This window comes from Triturus cristatus, chromosome 1_1 (assembly GCF_964204655.1).
Source record: "Triturus cristatus chromosome 1_1, aTriCri1.1, whole genome shotgun sequence".
Taxonomy (NCBI): Eukaryota; Metazoa; Chordata; class Amphibia; order Caudata; family Salamandridae; genus Triturus; species Triturus cristatus.
In genome coordinates, this window is record NC_140579.1 from 570,563,348 (window position 1) to 570,584,460 (window position 21,113).

Here is a 21,113-nt window from a genome sequence, read left to right on the forward strand (position 1 = left end):
CCCCTACACTACACAAACACCACTGCACTACCCTAAATCCTAAAACACTACCCCCTACACTGCACAAACACAATTCCACTACCCTAAACCCTAAAACACCACACCCAGCACGACCCCCTACACTACCCAAACACCACTGCACTACCCTAAACCCTAAAACACTAACCCCCAGCACGACCCACTACACTACCCAAACACAACTGCAAGACCCTAAACCCTAAAGCACTATCCCAGCACGACCCCCTACACTACCCAAACACCACTGCACTACCCTAAACCCTAAAACACTAACCCCCAGCACGACCCCCTACACTACTCAAACACAACTGCACTACCCTAAACCCTAAAGCACTACCCCAGCACGACCCCCTACACTACCCAAACACAACTGCTCTACCCTAAACCCTAAAACACTACCACCCGCATGACCCCCTACACCACCCAAACACCACTACACTACCCTACACCCTAAAACATGACCCCCTACACTACACAAACACCGCTGCACTACCATAAACCCTAAGACACTACCCCCAGCATGACCCCCTACACTACCCAAACACAACTGCACTACCCTAAACCCTAAAACACTACCCACAGCATGACCTCCTACACTACCCAAACACCAATGCACTAACATACACTGTTAAACACTACACCCCGCATGACCCCCTATACTACCCAAAGACCAATGCACTACCCTAAAACCTAAAACACTACCACCCACATGACCCCCTACACCACCCAAACACCACTACACTACCCTACAACCTAAAACATGACCCCCTACACTACACAAACACCGCTGCACTACCCTAAACCCTAAAACACTACTCCCAGCACGACCCCCTACACTACACAAACACCACTGCACTACCCTAAATCCTAAAACACTACCCCCTACACTGCACAAACACAATTACACTACCCTAAACCCTAAAACACCACACCCAGCACGACCCCCTACACTACCCAAACACCACTGCACTAACCTAAACCCTAAAACACTAACCCCCAGCACGACCCACTACACTACCCAAACACAACTGCACTACCCTAAACCCTAAAACACTACCACCCGCATGACCCCCTACACCACCCAAACACCACTACACTACCCTACACCCTAAAACATGACCCCCTACACTACACAAACACCGCTGCACTACCATAAACCCTAAGACACTACCCCAGCATGACCCCGTACACTACCCAAACACCACTGAACTACCCTAAACCCTAAAACACTACCCCCATCAGTACCACCTATACTACCCAAACACCACTGCACTACCCTAAACATTAAAACACTACCCCCAGCAGTACCCCCTACACTACACAAACACCACTGCACTCACCTAAACCCTAAACCACTATCCCCATCATGACCCCCTGCACTACACAAACACCGCTGCACTACCCTAAACCCTAAAACACTACCCCCTACACTACCCAAACACCACTGCACTACCCTAAACCCTAAAATACTACCCCCAGCACGACCCCCTACACTACCCAAACACCACTGCACTACCCTAAACCCTAAAACACTACCCCCAGCAGTACCACCTATACTACCCAAACACCACTGCACTACCCTAAACCCTAAAACACTACCCCCAGCAGTACCCCCTACACTACCCAAACACCACCACTGCACTACCATAAACCCTAAAACACTACCCCAGCAGTAACCCCTACACTACCGAAACAGCATTGCACTACCCTAAACCCTAAAACACTACCCCCAGCAGTACCCCCTACACTACCCAAACTCCACTGCACTACCCTAAGCCACTACCCCCAGCCCGACCCCCTACACTACCCAGGCACCACTGCACTAGCCTAAACCCTAAAACACTACCCCCAGCACGACCTCCTACACTACCCAAACACCACTGCACTAACATACAGCCTAAAACACTACACCCTGCATGACCCCCTATACTACCCAAAGACCACTGCACTACCCTAAACCCTAAAATACGACCCCTACACTACAAAAACACCGCTGCACTACCCTAAACCCTAAAACACTACCCCCAGCACGACCCTCTACACTACACAAACACCATTGCACTACCCTAAAACACTACCCCCTACACTGCACAAGCACAACTCCACTATCCTAAACCCTAAAACACCACACCCAGCACGACCCCCTACACTACCCAATCACCACTGCACTACCCTAAACCCTAAAACACTAACCCCCAGCACGACCCACTACACTACCCAAACACTACTGCACTACCCTAAACCCTAAAGCACTCCCCCAGCACGTCTCCCTACACTACCCAAACACCACTGCTATACCCTAAACCCAAAATCTACCCCCAGCATGACCCCCTATACTACCCAAACACCACTGCACTACCCTAAACCCCAAATCTACCCCAGCATGACCCCTATACTACCCAAACACCACTGCACTACCCTAAACCCTAAATCTACCCTCAGCACGACCCCCTACTCTACCCAAACACCACTGCACTAAACCCTAAAACACTACCCCCAGCACAACCCCCTACACTACACCAACACCACTGCACTACCCTAAACCCTAAAACCCTACCCCAGCACGACCCCCTACACTACCCAAACACCACTGCACTACCCTAAACCCTAAAACACTACCCCAGCACAACCCCCTACACTACAAAAACACCATTGCACTACCCTAAACCCTAAAACACTGCCCCCAGCATGACCCCCTACACCACCCAAACACCAGTGCTCTACCCTAAGCACTAAAACGCTACCCCAACACAACCCCCTACACTACACACATACCACTGCACAGCCCTAAACCCTAAAACACTACCCCCAGCATGACCCCCTACACTACACAAACACCACTGCACTACCCTAAACCCTAAATCTACCCCAATCATGACCCCTTACACTACACAAACATCACTGCACTACCCTAAACCCTAAAACACTACCACCAGCACAACCCTCTACATTACACAAACATCACTGCACTACCCTAAACCCTGAAACACCAGCCCCAGCAAGACCCCCAACACTGCCTGAACACCACTGCACTGCCCTATACCCTGAAACACCAGCCCCAGCAAAGACCCCCTACACTGCCCGAACAACACTGCCCTAAACCCTGAAACACCACCCCCAGCAAGACCCCCTACACTGCCCGAACACCACTACCCTAAACCCTGAAACACCACCCCCAGCAAGACCCCCTACACTGCCCTAACACCACTGCACTGCCCTAAACACTGAAACATCAACCCCTGCAAGACCGCCTACACTGCCCGAGCAGCACTGCACTACCCTAAACCCTGAAACACCAACCCTGCATGACCCTCTTCACTGCCGGAACACCACTGCTCTGCCCTAAACCCTACAACACCACCCGAGCACGACCCCCTACACTGCCCGAACACCACTGTTCTGCCATAAACCCTAAAACACCACCCCCAGCATGACCCCCTACACTGCCCGACTACCACTGCACTGCCCTAAACCCTAAAACACCACACCCAGCACGACCGACTACACTGCCCAAACACCACTGCACTGCCCTAAACCATAAAACACCACCCCAGCACGACCCCCTACACTGCCGAACACCACTGCACTGCCCTAAACCATAAAACACCAACCCCAACACGACCCCCACACTGCCCGAACACCACTGTACTACCGTAAACCCTAAAACACCACCCCCAGCAGGACCCCCTAGACTGCCCGAACACCATAGCACTGCCCTAAACCCTAAAACACTACCCCCAGCATGACCCCCTACACTACCCGAACACCACTTCACTGACCTAAACCCTAAAACACTGCCCCCAGCACGATCAGTATACTACCCAAACACCACTGCTCTGCCGTAAACTCTAAAACAGTACCCCCAGCATGACCACCTACACTACACAACCACCACGGCATTGCCTAAACCCTAAAACACTACCTCCAGCCCGACCCCCTTCACTACCCAAACACCAATGCACTACCCTAAACCATAAAACACTACCCCCAGCCCGACCCCTACACTACCCAAACACCGCTGCACTACCCTAAACCCTAAAACACTACCCCCAGCACGACCCCCTACACTACCCAAACACCGCTACACTACCATAAACCCTAAAACACTACCACCGCACAACCCCCTACACTACACAAACACTGCTGCACTACCCTAAACCTAAAAGCAATACCCCCAGCACGACCCCCTACACTACACAAACACCACTACACCACCCTAAACCCTAAAACACTACCCCCTACACTACCCAAACACCATTGCACTACCCTAAACCCTGAAACACTAACCCCCAGCACGACCCCCTACACTACCCAAACACCACTGCACTATCCTAAACCCTAAAACACTACCCCCTGTACAACCCCCTACACTACCAAAACACCACTGCACTACCCTAAACACTAAAACACTAGCACCCGCACGACCCCATACACCACACAAAGACTACTACACTACCCTACACCCTAAAACACGACCCCCTGCACTACACAAACACCGCTGCACTACCATAAACCCTAAGACACTACCCCCAGCATGACCCCGTACACTACACAAACACCACTGCACTACCCTAAACCCTAAAACACTACCCCCTACACTACACAACCACCACTGCACTACCCTAAACCCTAAAACACTACCCCCAGCACGACCCCCTACACTACCCAAACATCAGGGCACTATCCTAAACCCTAAAACACTACCCCCTGTACAACCCCCTACACTACCAAAACACCACTGCACTACCCTAAACACTAAAACACTAGCACCCGCACGACCCCATACACCACACAAAGGCTACTACACTACACTACACCCTAAAACACGACCCCCTGCACTACACAAACACCGCTGCACTACCATAAACCCTAAGACACTACCCCCAGCATGACCCCGTACACCACACAAACACCACTGCACTACCCTAAACCCTAAAACACTACCCCCTACACTACACAAACACCACTGCACTACCCTAAACCCTAAAGCACTACCCCCAGCACGACCCCCTACACAACCCAAACATCAGTGCACTACCCTAAACCCTAAAACACTACCCCCAGCAGTACCATCTATACTACCCAAACACCACTGCACTACCCTAAACCATAAAACACTACCCCCAGCAGTACCCCCTACACTACCCAAACACCACAACTGCACTACCCTAAACCCTAAAACACTACCCCAGCAGTAACCCCTACACTACTGAAACATCATTGCACTACCCTAAACCCTAAAACACTAGCCCCAGCAGTACCCCCTACACTACCCAAACTCCACTGCACTACCCTAAACCACTACCCCCAGCCCGACCCCCTACACTACCCAGGCACCACTGCACTACCCTAAACCCTAAAACACTACCCACAGCACGACCTCCTACAATACCCAAACACCACTGCACTAACAAACACCGTTAAACACTACACCCCGCATGACCCCCTATACTACCCAAAGACCAATGCACTACCCTAATCCCTAAAACACGATCCCCTACACTACACAAACACAGCTGCACTACCCTAAACCCTAAAACACTACCCCCAGCACGACCCCCTACACTACACAAACACCACTGCACTACCCTAAATCCTAAAACACTACCCCCTACACTGCACAAACACAATTCCACTACCCTAAACCCTAAAACACCACACCCACCACGACCCCCTACACTACCCAAACGCCACTGCACTACCCTAAACCCTAAAACACTAACCCTCAGCACGACCCCCTACACTACCCAAACACAACTGCACTACCCTAAACCCTAAAGCACTACCCCAGCACGACCCCCTACACTACCCAAACACCACTGCACTACCCTAAACCCTAAAACACTACCACCCGCATGACCCCCTACACCACCCAAACACCACTACACTACCCTACACCCTAAAACATGAACCCCTACACTACACAAACACCGCTGCACTACCATAAACCCTAAGACACTACCCCAGCATGACCCCCTACACTACCCAAACACAACTGCACTACCCTAAACCCTAAAACACTACCCACAGCATGACCTCCTACACTACCCAAACACCACTGCACTAACATACACCGTTAAACACTACACCCCGCATGACCCCCTATACTACCCAAAGACCAATGCACTACCCTAAACCCTAAAACACTACCACCCGCATGACCCCCTACACCACCCAAACACCACTACACTACCCTACACCGTAAAACATGACCCCCTACACTACACAAACACCGCTGCACTACCTTAAACCCTAAAACACTACCCCCAGCACGACCCCCTACACTACACAAACACCACTGCACTACCCTAAATCCTAAAACACTACCCCCTACACTGCACAAACACAATTCCACTACCCTAAACCCTAAAACACCACACCCAGCACAACCCCCTACACTACCCAAACACCACTGCACTACCCTCAACCCTAAAACACTAACCCCCAGCACGACCCACTACACTACCCAAACACAACTGCACTACCCTAAACCCTAAAGCTCTACCCCAGCACGACCCCCTACACTACCCAAACACCACTGCACTACCCTAAACCCTAAAACACTACCACCCGCATGACCCCCTACACCACCCAAACACCACTACACTACCCTACACCCTAAAATATGACCCCCTACACTACACAAACACCGCTGCACTACCATAAACCCTAAGACACTACCCCCAGCATGACCCCGTACACTACCCAAACACCACTGCACTACCCTAAACCCTAAAACACTACCCCCATCAGTACCACCTATACTACCCAAACACCACTGCACTACCCTAAACCCTAAAACACTACCCCCTGCAGTACCCCCTACACTACACAAACACCACTGCACTCCCCTAAACCCTAAACCACTATCCCCATCACGACCCCCTGCACTACACAAACACCGCTGCACTACCCTAAACCCTAAAACACTACCCCCTACACTACCCAAACACCACTGCACTACCCTAAACCCTAAAATACTACCCCCAGCATGACCCCCTACACTACCCAAACACCACTGCACTACCCTAAACCCTAAAACACTACCCCCAGCAGTACCACCTATACTACCCAAACACCACTGCACTACCCTAAACCCTAAAACACTACCTCCAGCAGTACCCCCTATACTACCCAAACACCACCACTGCACTACCCTAAACCCTAAAACCCTACCCCAGCAGTAACCCCTACACTACCGAAACAGCATTGCACTACCCTAAACCCTAAAACACTACCCCCAGCAGTACCCCCTACACTACCCAAACTCGACTGCACTACCCTAAACCACTACCCCCAGCCCGACCCCCTACACTACCCAGGCACCACTGCACTAGCCTAAACCCTAAAACACTACCCACAGCACGACCTCCTACACTACCCAAACACCACTGCACTAACATACAGCCTAAAACACTACACCCTGCATGACCCCCTATACTACCCAAATACCACTGCACTACCCTAAACCCTAAAATACGACCCCCTACACTACAAAAACACCGCTGCACTACCCTAAAACACTACCCCCTACACTGCAAAAGCACAACTCCACTATCCTAAACCCTAAAACACCACACCCAGCACGACCCCCTACACTACCCAAACACCACTGCACTACCCTAAACCCTAAACCACTAACCCCCAGCACGACCCACTACACTACCCAAACACTACTGCACTACCCTAAACCCTAAAGCACTCCCCCAGCACGTCTCCCTACACTACCCAAACACCACTGCTATACCCTAAACCCAAAATCTACCCCCAGCATGACCCCCTACACTACCCAAACACCACTGCACTACCCTAAACCCAAAATCTACCCCAGCATGACCCCTATACTACCCAAACACCACTGCACTACCCTAAACCCTAAATCTACCCTCAGCACGACCCCCTACTCTACCCAAACACCACTGCACTACCCTAAACCCTAAAACAGTACCCCCAGCACAACCCCCTACACTACACCAACACCACTGCACTACCCTAAACCCTAAAACCCTACCCCAGCACGACCCCCTACACTACCCAAACACCACTGCACTACCCTAAACCCTAAAACACTAACCCAGCACGACCCCCTACACTACAAAAACACCATTGAACTACCCTAAACCCTAAAACACTGCCCCCAGCACGACCCCCTACACCACCCAAACACCAGTGCTCTACCCTAAGCACTAAAACGCTACCCCAACACAACCCCCTACACTACACACACCACTGCACAGCCCTAAACCCTAAAACACTACCCCCAGAATGACCCCCTACACTACACAAACACCACTGCACTACCCTAAACCCTAAATCTACCCCAATCATGACCCCTTACACTACACAAACATCACTGCACTACCCTAAACCCTAAAACACTACCACCAGCACGACCCTCTACACTACACAAACATCACTGCACTACCCTAAACCCTGAAACACCAGCCCCAGCACGACCCCCAACACTGCCTGAAGAACACTGCACTGCCCTATACCCTGAAACACCAGCCCCAGCAAAGACCCCCTACACTGCCCGAACAACACTGCCCTAAACCCTGAAACACCACCCCCAGCAAGACCCCCTACACTGCCCGAACACCACTACCCTAAACCCTGAAACACCACCCCCAGCAAGACCCCCTACACTGCCCTAACACCACTGCACTGCCCTAAACCCTGAAACATCACCCCCTGCAGGACCCCCTACACTGCCCGAGCAGCACTGCACTACCCTAAACCCTGAAACACCAACCCTGCATGACCCTCTTCACTGCCGGAACACCACTGCTCTGCCCTAAACCCTACAACACCACCCCAGCACGACCCCCTACACTGCCCGAACACCACTGTTCTGCCATAAACCCTAAAACACCACCCCCAGCATGACCCCCTACACTGCCCGACTACCACTGCACTGCCCTAAACCCTAAAACACCACACCCAGCACGACCCACTACACTGCCCAAACACCACTGCACTGCCCTAAACCATAAAACACCACCCCAGCACGACCCCCTACACTGCCGAACACCACTGCACTGCCCTAAACCATAAAACACCAACCCCAACACGACCCCCACACTGCCCGAACACCACTGTACTACCGTAAACCCTAAAACACCACCCCCAGCACGACCCCCTACACTGCCCGAATACCATAGCACTGCCCTAAACCCTAAAACACTACCCCCAGCATGACCCCCTACACTACCCGAACACCACTTCACTGACCTAAACCCTAAAACACTGCCCCCAGCACGATCCGTATACTACCCAAACACCACTTCTCTGCTGTAAACTCTAAAACAGTACCCCCAGCATGACCTCCTACACTACACAACCACCACGGCATTGCCTAAACCCTAAAACACTACCTCCAGCCCGACCCCCTTCACTACCCAAACACCAATGCACTACCCTAAACCATAAAATACTACCCCCAGCCCGACCCCTACACTACCCAAACACCACTGCACTACCCTAAACCCTAAACCACTAACCCCCAGCACGACCCACTACACTACCCAAACACTACTGCACTACCCTAAACCCTAAAGCACTCCCCCAGCACGTCTCCCTACACTACCCAAACACCACTGCTATACCCTAAACCCAAAATCTACCCCCAGCATGACCCCCTACACTACCCAAACACCACTGCACTACCCTAAACCCAAAATCTACCCCAGCATGACCCCTATACTACCCAAACACCACTGCACTAACCTAAACCCTAAATCTACCCTCAGCACGACCCCCTACTCTACCCAAACACCACTGCACTACCCTAAACCCTAAAACAGTACCCCCAGCACAACCCCCTACACTACACCAACACCACTGCACTACCCTAAACCCTAAAACCCTACCCCAGCACGACCCCCTACACTACCCAAACACCACTGCACTACCCTAAACCCTAAAACACTAACCCAGCACGACCCCCTACACTACAAAAACACCATTGAACTACCCTAAACCCTAAAACACTGCCCCCAGCACGACCCCCTACACCACCCAAACACCAGTGCTCTACCCTAAGCACTAAAACGCTACCCCAACACAACCCCCTACACTACACACACCACTGCACAGCCCTAAACCCTAAAACACTACCCCCAGAATGACCCCCTACACTACACAAACACCACTGCACTACCCTAAACCCTAAATCTACCCCAATCATGACCCCTTACACTACACAAACATCACTGCACTACCCTAAACCCTAAAACACTACCACCAGCACGACCCTCTACACTACACAAACATCACTGCACTACCCTAAACCCTGAAACACCAGCCCCAGCACGACCCCCAACACTGCCTGAAGAACACTGCACTGCCCTATACCCTGAAACACCAGCCCCAGCAAAGACCCCCTACACTGCCCGAACAACACTGCCCTAAACCCTGAAACACCACCCCCAGCAAGACCCCCTACACTGCCCGAACACCACTACCCTAAACCCTGAAACACCACCCCCAGCAAGACCCCCTACACTGCCCTAACACCACTGCACTGCCCTAAACCCTGAAACATCACCCCCTGCAGGACCCCCTACACTGCCCGAGCAGCACTGCACTACCCTAAACCCTGAAACACCAACCCTGCTGACCCTCTTCACTGCCGGAACACCACTGCTCTGCCCTAAACCCTACATCACCACCCCAGCACGACCCCCTACACTGCCCGAACACCACTGTTCTTCCATAAACCCTAAAACACCACCCCCAGCATGACCCCCTACACTGCCCGACTACCACTGCACTGCCCTAAACCCTAAAACACCACACCCAGCACGACCCACTACACTGCCCAAACACCACTGCACTGCCCTAAACCATAAAACACCACCCCAGCACGACCCCCTACACTGCCGAACACCACTGCACTGCCCTAAACCATAAAACACCAACCCCAACACGACCCCCACACTGCCCGAACACCACTGTACTACCGTAAACCCTAAAACACCACCCCCAGTACGACCCCCTACACTGCCCGAATACCGTAGCACTGCCCTAAACCCTAAAACACTACCCCCAGCATGACCCCCTACACTACCCGAACACCACTTCACTGACCTAAACCCTAAAACACTGCCCCCAGCACGATCCGTATACTACCCAAACACCACTTCTCTGCTGTAAACTCTAAAACAGTACCCCCAGCATGACCTCCTACACTACACAACCACCACGGCATTGCCTAAACCCTAAAACACTACCTCCAGCCCGACCCCCTTCACTACCCAAACACCAATGCACTACCCTAAACCATAAAATACTACCCCCAGCCCGACCCCTACACTACCCAAACACTGCTGCACTACCCTAAACCCTAAAACACTACCCCCAGCACGACCCCCTACACTACCCAAACACAGCTACACTACCATAAACCCTAAAACACAACCTCCGCACAACCCCCTACACTACACAAACACTGCTGCACTACCCTAAACCTAAAAGCAATACCCCCAGCACGACCCCCTACACTACACAAACACCACTACACCACCCTAAACCCTAAAACACTACCCCCTACACTACCCAAACAACACTGCACTACCCTAAACCCTGAAACACTAACCCCCAGCACGACCCCCTACACTACCCAAACACCACTGCACTATCCTAAACCCTAAAACACTACCCCCAGCACAACCCCCTACACTACCAAAACACCACTGCACTACCCTAAACACTAAAACACTAGCACCCGCACGACCCCATACACCACACAAAGACTACTACACTACCCTATACCCTAAAACACGACCCCCTGCACTACACAAACACCGCTGCACTACCCTAAACCCTAAGACACTACCCCCAGCATGACCCCGTACACTACACAAACACCACTGCACTACCCTAAACCCTAAAACACTACCCCCTACACTACCCAAACACCACTGCACTACCCTAAACCCTAAAACACTACCCCCAGCACGACCCCCTACAGTACCCAAACATCAGTGCACTACCCTAAACCCTAAAACCCTACCCCAGCATGACCCCCTACACTACCCAAACACCACTGCACTACCCTAAACCCTAAAACACTACCCCAGCACGACCCCCTACACTACAAAAACACCATTGAACTACCCTAAACCCTAAAACACTGCCCCCAGCACGACCCCCTACACCACCCAAACACCAGTGCTCTACCCTAAGCACTAAAACGCTACCCCAACACAACCCCCTACACTACACACACCACTGCACAGCCCTAAACCCTAAAACACTACCCCCAGAATGACCCCCTACACTACACAAACACCACTGCACTACCCTAAACCCTAAATCTACCCCAATCATGACCCCTTACACTACACAAACATCACTGCACTACCCTAAACCCTAAAACACTACCACCAGCACAACCCTCTACACTACACAAACATCACTGCACTACCCTAAACCCTGAAACACCAGCCCCAGCACGACCCCCAACACTGCCTGAAGACCACTGCACTGCCCTATACCCTGAAACACTAGCCCCAGCAAAGACCCCCTACACTGCCCGAACAACACTGCCCTAAACCCTGAAACACCACCCCCAGCAAGACCCCCTACACTGCCCGAACACCACTACCCTAAACCCTGAAACACCACCCCCAGCAAGACCCCCTACACTGCCCTAACACCACTGCACTGCCCTAAACCCTGAAACATCACCCCCTGCAAGACCCCCTACACTGCTCGAGCAGCACTGCACTACCCTAAACCCTGAAACACCAACCCTGCATGACCCTCTTCACTGCCGGAACACCACTGCTCTGCCCTAAACCCTACAACACCACCCCCAGCATGACCCCCTACACTGCCCAAACACCACTGTTCTGCCATAAACCCTAAAACACCACCCCCAGCATGACCCCCTACACTGCCCGACTACCACTGCACTGCCCTAAACCCTAAAACACCACACCCAGCACGACCCACTACACTGCCCAAACACCACTGCACTGCCCTAAACCATAAAACACCACCCCAGCACGACCCCCTACACTGCCGAACACCACTGCACTGCCCTAAACCATAAAACACCAACCCCAACACGACCCCCACACTGCCCGAACACCACTGTACTACCGTAAACCCTAAAACACCACCCCCAGCACGACCCCCTACACTGCCCGAACACCATAGCACTGCCCTAAACCCTAAAACACTACCCCCAGCATGACCCCCTACACTACCCGAACACCACTTCACTGACCTAAACCCTTAAACACTGCCCCCAGCACGATCCGTATACTACCCAAACACCACTGCTCTGTTGTAAACTCTAAAACAGTACCCCCAGCATGACCTCCTACACTACACAACCACCACGGCATTGCCTAAACCCTAAAACACTACCTCCAGCCCGACCCCCTTCACTACCCAAACACCAATGCACTACCCTAAACCATAAAACACTACCCCCAGCCCGACCCCTACACTACCCAAACACTGCTGCACTACCCTAAACCCTAAAACACTACCCCCAGCACGACCCCCTACACTACCCAAACACCGCTACACTACCATAAACCCTAAAACACTACCTCCGCACAACCCCCTACACTACACAAACACTGCTGCACTACCCTAAACCTAAAAGCAATACCCCCAGCACGACCCCCTACACTACACAAACACCACTACACCACCCTAAACCCTAAAACACTACCCCCTACACTACCCAAACACCACTGCACTACCCTAAACCCTGAAACACTAACCCCCAGCACGACCCCCTACACTACCCAAACACCACTGCACTATCCTAAACCCTAAAACACTACCCCCAGCACAACCCCCTACACTACCAAAACACCACTGCACTACCCTAAACACTAAAACACTAGCACCCGCACGACCCCATACACCACACAAAGACTACTACACTACCCTACACCCTAAAACACGACCCCCTGCACTACACAAACACCGCTGCACTACCCTAAACCCTAAGACACTACCCCCAGCATGACCCCGTACACTACACAAACACCACTGCACTACCCTAAACCCTAAAACACTACCCCCTACACTACCCAAACACCACTGCACTACCCTAAACCCTAAAACACTACCCCCAGCACGACCCCCTACACTACCCAAACATCAGTGCACTACCCTAAACCCTAAAACACTACCCCCAGCAGTACCATCTACACTACCCAAACACCACTGCACTACCCTAAACCATAAAACACTACCCCCAGCAGTACCCCCTACACTACCCAAACACCACAACTGCACTACCCTAAACCCTAAAACACTACCCCAGCAGTAACCCCTACACTACCAAAACATCATTGCACTACCCTAAACCCTAAAACACTACCCTCAGCAGTACCCCCTACACTACCCAAACTCCACTGCACTACCCTAAACCACTACTCCCAGCCCGACCCCCTACACCACCCAGGCACCACTGCACTACCCTAAACCCTAAAACACTACCCACAGCACGACCTCCTACACTACCCAAACACCACTGCACTAACAAACACCGTTAAACACTACACCCCGCATGACCCCCTATACTACCCAAAGACCAATGCACTACCCTAAACCCTAAAACACTAACACCCGCATTACCCCCTACACGACCCAAACACCACTACACTACCCTACACCCTAAAACATGACCCCCTACACTACACAAACACCGCTGCACTACCCTAAACCCTAAAACACTACCCCCAGCACGACCCCCTACACTACACAAACACCAATGCACTACCCTAAATCCTAAAACACTACCCCCTACACTGCACAAACACAATTCCACTACCCTAAAGCCTAAAACACCACACCCACCACGACCCCCTACACTACCCAAACACCACTGCACTACCCTAAACCCTAAAACACTAACCCCCAGCACGACCCCCTACACTACCCAAACACAACTGCACTACCCTAAACCCTAAAGCACTACCACCCGCATGACCCCCTACACCACCCAAACACCACTACACTACCCTACACCCTAAAACATGACCCCCTACACTACACAAACACCGCTGCACTACCATAAACCCTAAGACACTACCTCCAGCATGACCCCCTACACTACCCAAACACAACTGCACTACCCTAAACCCTAAAACACTACCCACAGCATGACCTCCTACACTACCCAAAGACCAATGCACTACCCTAAACCCTAAAACACTACCACCCGCATGACCCCCTACACCACCCAAACACCACTACACTACCCTACACCCTAAAACATGACCCCCTACACTACACAAACACCGCTGCACTACCCTAAACCCTAAAACACTACCCCCAGCACGACCCCATACACTACACAAACACCACTGCACTACCCTAAATCCTAAAACACTACCCCCTACACTGCACAAACACAATTCCACTACCCTAAACCCTAAAACACCACACCCAGCACGACCCCCTACACTACCCAAACACCACAGCGCTACCCTAAACCCTAAAACACTAACCCCCAGCACGACCAACTACACTCCCAAAACACAACTGCACTACCCTAAACCCTAAAGCACTACCCCAGCACGACCCCCTACACTACCCAAACACCACTGCACTACCCTAAACCCTAAAACACTACCACCCGCTTGACCCCCTACACCACCCAAACACCACTACACTACCCTACACCCTAAAACATGACCCCCTACACTACACAAACACCGCTGCACTACCATAAACCCTAAGACACTACCCCCAGCATGACCCCGTACACTACCCAAACACCACTGCACTACCCTAAACCCTAAAACACTACCCCCATCAGTACCACCTATACTACCCAAACACCACTGCACTACCCTAAACCCTAAAACACTATCCCCAGCAGTACCCCTACACTACACAAACATTACTGCACTCCCCTAAACCCTAAACCACTGTCCCCATCACGACCCCCTGCACTACACAAACACCGCTGCACTACCCTAAACCCTAAAACACTACCCCCTACACTACCCAAACACCACTGCACTACCCTAAACCCTAAAATACTACCCCCAGCACGACCCCCTACACTACCCAAACACCACTGCACTACCCTAAACCACTACCCCCAGCAGTACCACCTATACTACCCAAACACCACTGCACTACCCTAAACCCTAAAACACTACCCCCAGCAGTACCCCCTACACTACCCAAACACCACCACTGCACTACCCTAAACCCTAAAACACTACCCCAGCAGTAACCCCTACACTACCGAAACAGCATTGCACTACCCTAAACCCTAAAACACTACCCCCAGCAGTTCCCCCTACACTACCCAAACTCCACTGCACTACCCTAAACCACTACCCCCAGCCCGACCCCCTACACTACCCAGGCACCACTGCACTAGCCTAAACCCTAAAACACTACCCTCAGCACGACCTCCTACACTATCCAAACACCACTGCACTAACATACAGCCTAAAACACTACACCCTGCATGACCCCCTATACTACCCAAAGACCACTGCACTACCCTAAACCCTAAAATACGACCCCCTACACTACAAAAACACCGCTGCACTACCCTAAACCCTAAAACACTACCCCCAGCACGACCCTCTGCACTACACAAACACCACTGCACTACCCTAAAACACTACCCCCTACACTGCACAAGCACAACTCCACTATGCTAAACCCTAAAACACCACACCCAGCACGTCCCCTACACTACCCAAACACCACTGCACTACCCTAAACCCTAAAACACTAACCCCCAGCACGACCCACTACACTACCCAAACACTACTGCACTACCCTAAACTCTAAAGCACTCCCCCAGCACGTCTCCCTACACTTCCCAAACACCACTGCTATACCCTAAACCCAAAATCTACCCCCAGCATGACCCCCTACACTACCCAAACACCACTGCACTACCCTAAACCCAAACTCTACCCCAGCATGACCCCTATACTACCCAAACACCACTGCACTACCCTAAACCCTAAATCTACCCTCAGCACGACCCCCTACTCTACCCAAACACCACTGCACTACCCTAAACCCTAAAACACTACCCCCAGCACAACCCCCTACACTACACCAACACCACTGCACTACCCTAAACCCTAAAACCCTACCCCAGCACGACCCCCTACACTACCCAAACACCACTGCACTACCCTAAACCCTAAAACACTACCCCAGCACGACCCCCTACACTACAAAAACACCATTGCACTACCCTAAACCCTAAAACACCGCCCCCAGCACGACCCCCTACACCACCCAAACACCAGTGCTCTACCCTAAGCACTAAAACGCTACCCCAACACAACACCCTACACTACACAAACACCACTGCACAGCCCTAAACCCTAAAACACTACCCCCAGCATGACCCCCTACACTACACAAAGACCACTGCACTACCCTAAACCCTAAATCTACCCCAATCATGACCCCTTACACTACACAAACATCACTGCACTACCCTAAACCCTAAAACACTACCACCAGCACAACCCTCTACATTACACAAACATCACTGCACTACCCTAAACCCTGAAACACCAGCCCCAGCACGACCCCCAACACTGCCTGAACACCACTGCACTGCCCTATACCCTGAAACACCAGCCCCAGCAAAGACCCCCTACACTGCCCGAACAACACTGCCCTAAACCCTGAAACACCAGCCCCAGCAAAGACCCCTACACTGCCCTAACACCACTGCACTGCCCTAAACCCTGAAACATCCCCCCCCTGCAAGACCCCCTACACTGCCCGAGCAGCACTGCACTACCCTAAACCCTGAAACACCAACCCTGCATGACCCTCTTCACTGTCGGAACACCACTGCTCTGCCCTAAACCCTACAACACCACCCCCAGCACGACCCCCTACACAGCCCGAACACCACTGTTCTGCCATAAACCCTAAAACACCACCCCCAGCATGACCCCCTACACTGCCCGACTACCACTGCACTGCCCTAAACCCTAAAACACCACACCCAGCACGACCCACTACACTGCCCAAACACCACTGCACTGCCCTAAACCATAAAACACAACCCCAGCACGACCCCCTACACTGCCGAACACCACTGCACTGCCCTAAACCATAAAACACCAACCCCAACACAACCCCCACACTGCCCGAACACCACTGTACTACCGTAAACCCTAAAACACCACCCCCAGCACGACCCCCTACACTGCCCGAACACCATAGCACTGCCCTAAACCCTAAAACACTACCCCCAGCATGACCCCCTACACTACCCGAACACCACTTCACTGACCTAAACCCTAAAACACTGCCCCCAGCACGATCCGTATACTACCCAAACACCACTGCTCTGCCGTAAACTCTAAAACAGTACCCCCAGCATGACCTCCTACACTACACAACCACCACGGCATTGCCTAAACCCTAAAACACTACCTCCAGCCCGACCCCCTTCACTACCCAAACACCAATGCACTACCCTAAACCATAAAACACTACCCCCAGCCCGACCCCTACACTACCCAAACACCGCTGCACTACCCTAAACCCTAAAACACTACCCCCAGCACGACCCCCTACACTACCCAAACACCGCTACACTACCATAAACCCTAAAACACTACCTCCGCACAACCCCCTACACTACACAAACACTGCTGCACTACCCTAAACCTAAAAGCAATACCCCCAGCACGACCCCCTACACTACACAAACACCACTACACCACCCTAAACCCTAAAACACTACCCCCTACACTACCCAAACACCACTGCACTACCCTAAACCCTGAAACACTAACCCCCAGCACGACCCCCTACACTACCCAAACACCACTGCACTATCCTAAACCCTAAAACACTACCCCCAGCACAACCCCCTACACTACCAAAACACCACTGCACTACCCTAAACACTAAAACACTAGCACCCGCACGACCCCATACACCACACAAAGACTACTACACTACCCTACACCCTAAAACACAACCCCCTGCACTACACAAACACCGCGGCACTACCCTAAACCCTAAGACACTACCCCCAGCATGACCCCGTACACTACACAAACACCACTGCACTACCCTAAACCCTAAAACACTACCCCCTACACTACCCAAACACCACTGCACTACCCTAAACCCTAAAACACTACCCCCAGCACGACCCCCTTCACTACCCAAACATCAGTGCACTACCCTAAACCCTAAAACACTACCCCCAGCAGTACCATCTATACTACCCAAACACCACTGCACTACCCTAAACCATAAAACACTACCCCCAGCAGTACCCCCTACACTACCCAAACACCACAACTGCACTACCCTAAACCCTACAACACTACACCAGCAGTAACCCCTACACTACCCAAACTCCACTGCACTACCCTAAACCACTACCCCCAGCCCGACCCCCTACACCACCCAGGCACCACTGCACTACCCTAAACCCTAAAACACTACCCACAGAACGACCTCCTACACTACCCAAACACCACTGCACTAACAAACACCGTTAAACACTACACCCCGCATGACCCCCTACACCACCCAAACACCACTACACTACCCGACACCCTAAAACATGACCCCCTATACTACACAAATACCGCTGCACTACCATAAACCCTAAGACACTACCCCCAGCATGACCCCGTACACTACCCAAACACCACTGCACTACCCTAAACCCTAAAACACTACCCCCATCAGTACCACCTATACTACCGAAACACCACTGCACTACCCTAAACCCTAAAACACTACCTCCAGCAGTACCCCCTACACTACACAAACATCACTGCACTCCCCTAAACCCTAAACCACTGTCCCCATCACGACCCCCTGCACTACACAAACACCGCTGCACTACCCTAAACCCTAAAACACTACCCCCTACACTACCCAAACACCACTGCACTACCCTAAACCCTAAAATACTACCCCCAGCACGACCCCCTACACTACCCAAACACCACTGCACTACCCTAAACCCTAAAACACTACCCCCAGCAGTACCACCTATACTACCCAAACACCACTGCACTACCCTAAACCCTAAACACTACCCCCAGCAGTACCCCCTACACTACCCAAATACCACCACTGCACTACCCTAAACCCTAAAACACTACACCAGCAGTAACCCCTACACTACCGAAACATCATTGCACTACCCTAAACCCTAAAACACTACCCCCAGCAGTACCCCCTACACTACCCAAACTCCACTGCACTACCCTAAACCACTACCCCCAGCCCGACCCCCTACACTACCCAGGCACCACTGCACTACCCTAAACCCTAAAACACTACCCACAGCACGACCTCCTACACTACCCAAACACCACTGCACTAACAAACACAGTTAAACACTACACCCCGCATAACCCCTTATACTACCCAAAGACCAATGCACTACCCTAATCCCTAAAACACGATCCCCTACACTACACAAACACCGCTGCACTACCCTAAACCCTAAAACACTACCCCAGCACGACCCCCTACACTACACAAACACCACTGCACTACCCTAAATCCTAAAACACTACCCCCTACACTGCACAAACACAATTCCACTACCCTAAACCCTAAAACACCACACCCACCACGACCCCCTACACTACCCAAACACCACTGCACTACCCTAAACCCTAAAACACTAACCCCTAGCACGACCCCCTATACTACCCAAACACAACTGCACTACCCTAAACCCTAAAGCACTACCCCAGCACGACCCCCTACACTACCCAAACACCACTGCACTACCCTAAACCCTAAAACACTACCACCCGCATGACCCCCTACACCACCCAAACACCACTACACTACCCTACACCCTAAAACATGACCCCCTACACTACACAAACACCGCTGCACTACCATAAACCCTAAGACACTACCCCCAGCATGACCCCCTTCACTACCCAAACACAACTGCACTACCCTAAACCCTAAAACACTACCCACAGCATGACCTCCTACACTACCCAAACACCACTGCACTAACATATACCGTTAAACACTACACCCCGCATGACCCCCTATACTACCCAAAGACCAATGCACTACCCTAAACCCTAAAACACTACCACCCGCATGACCCCCTA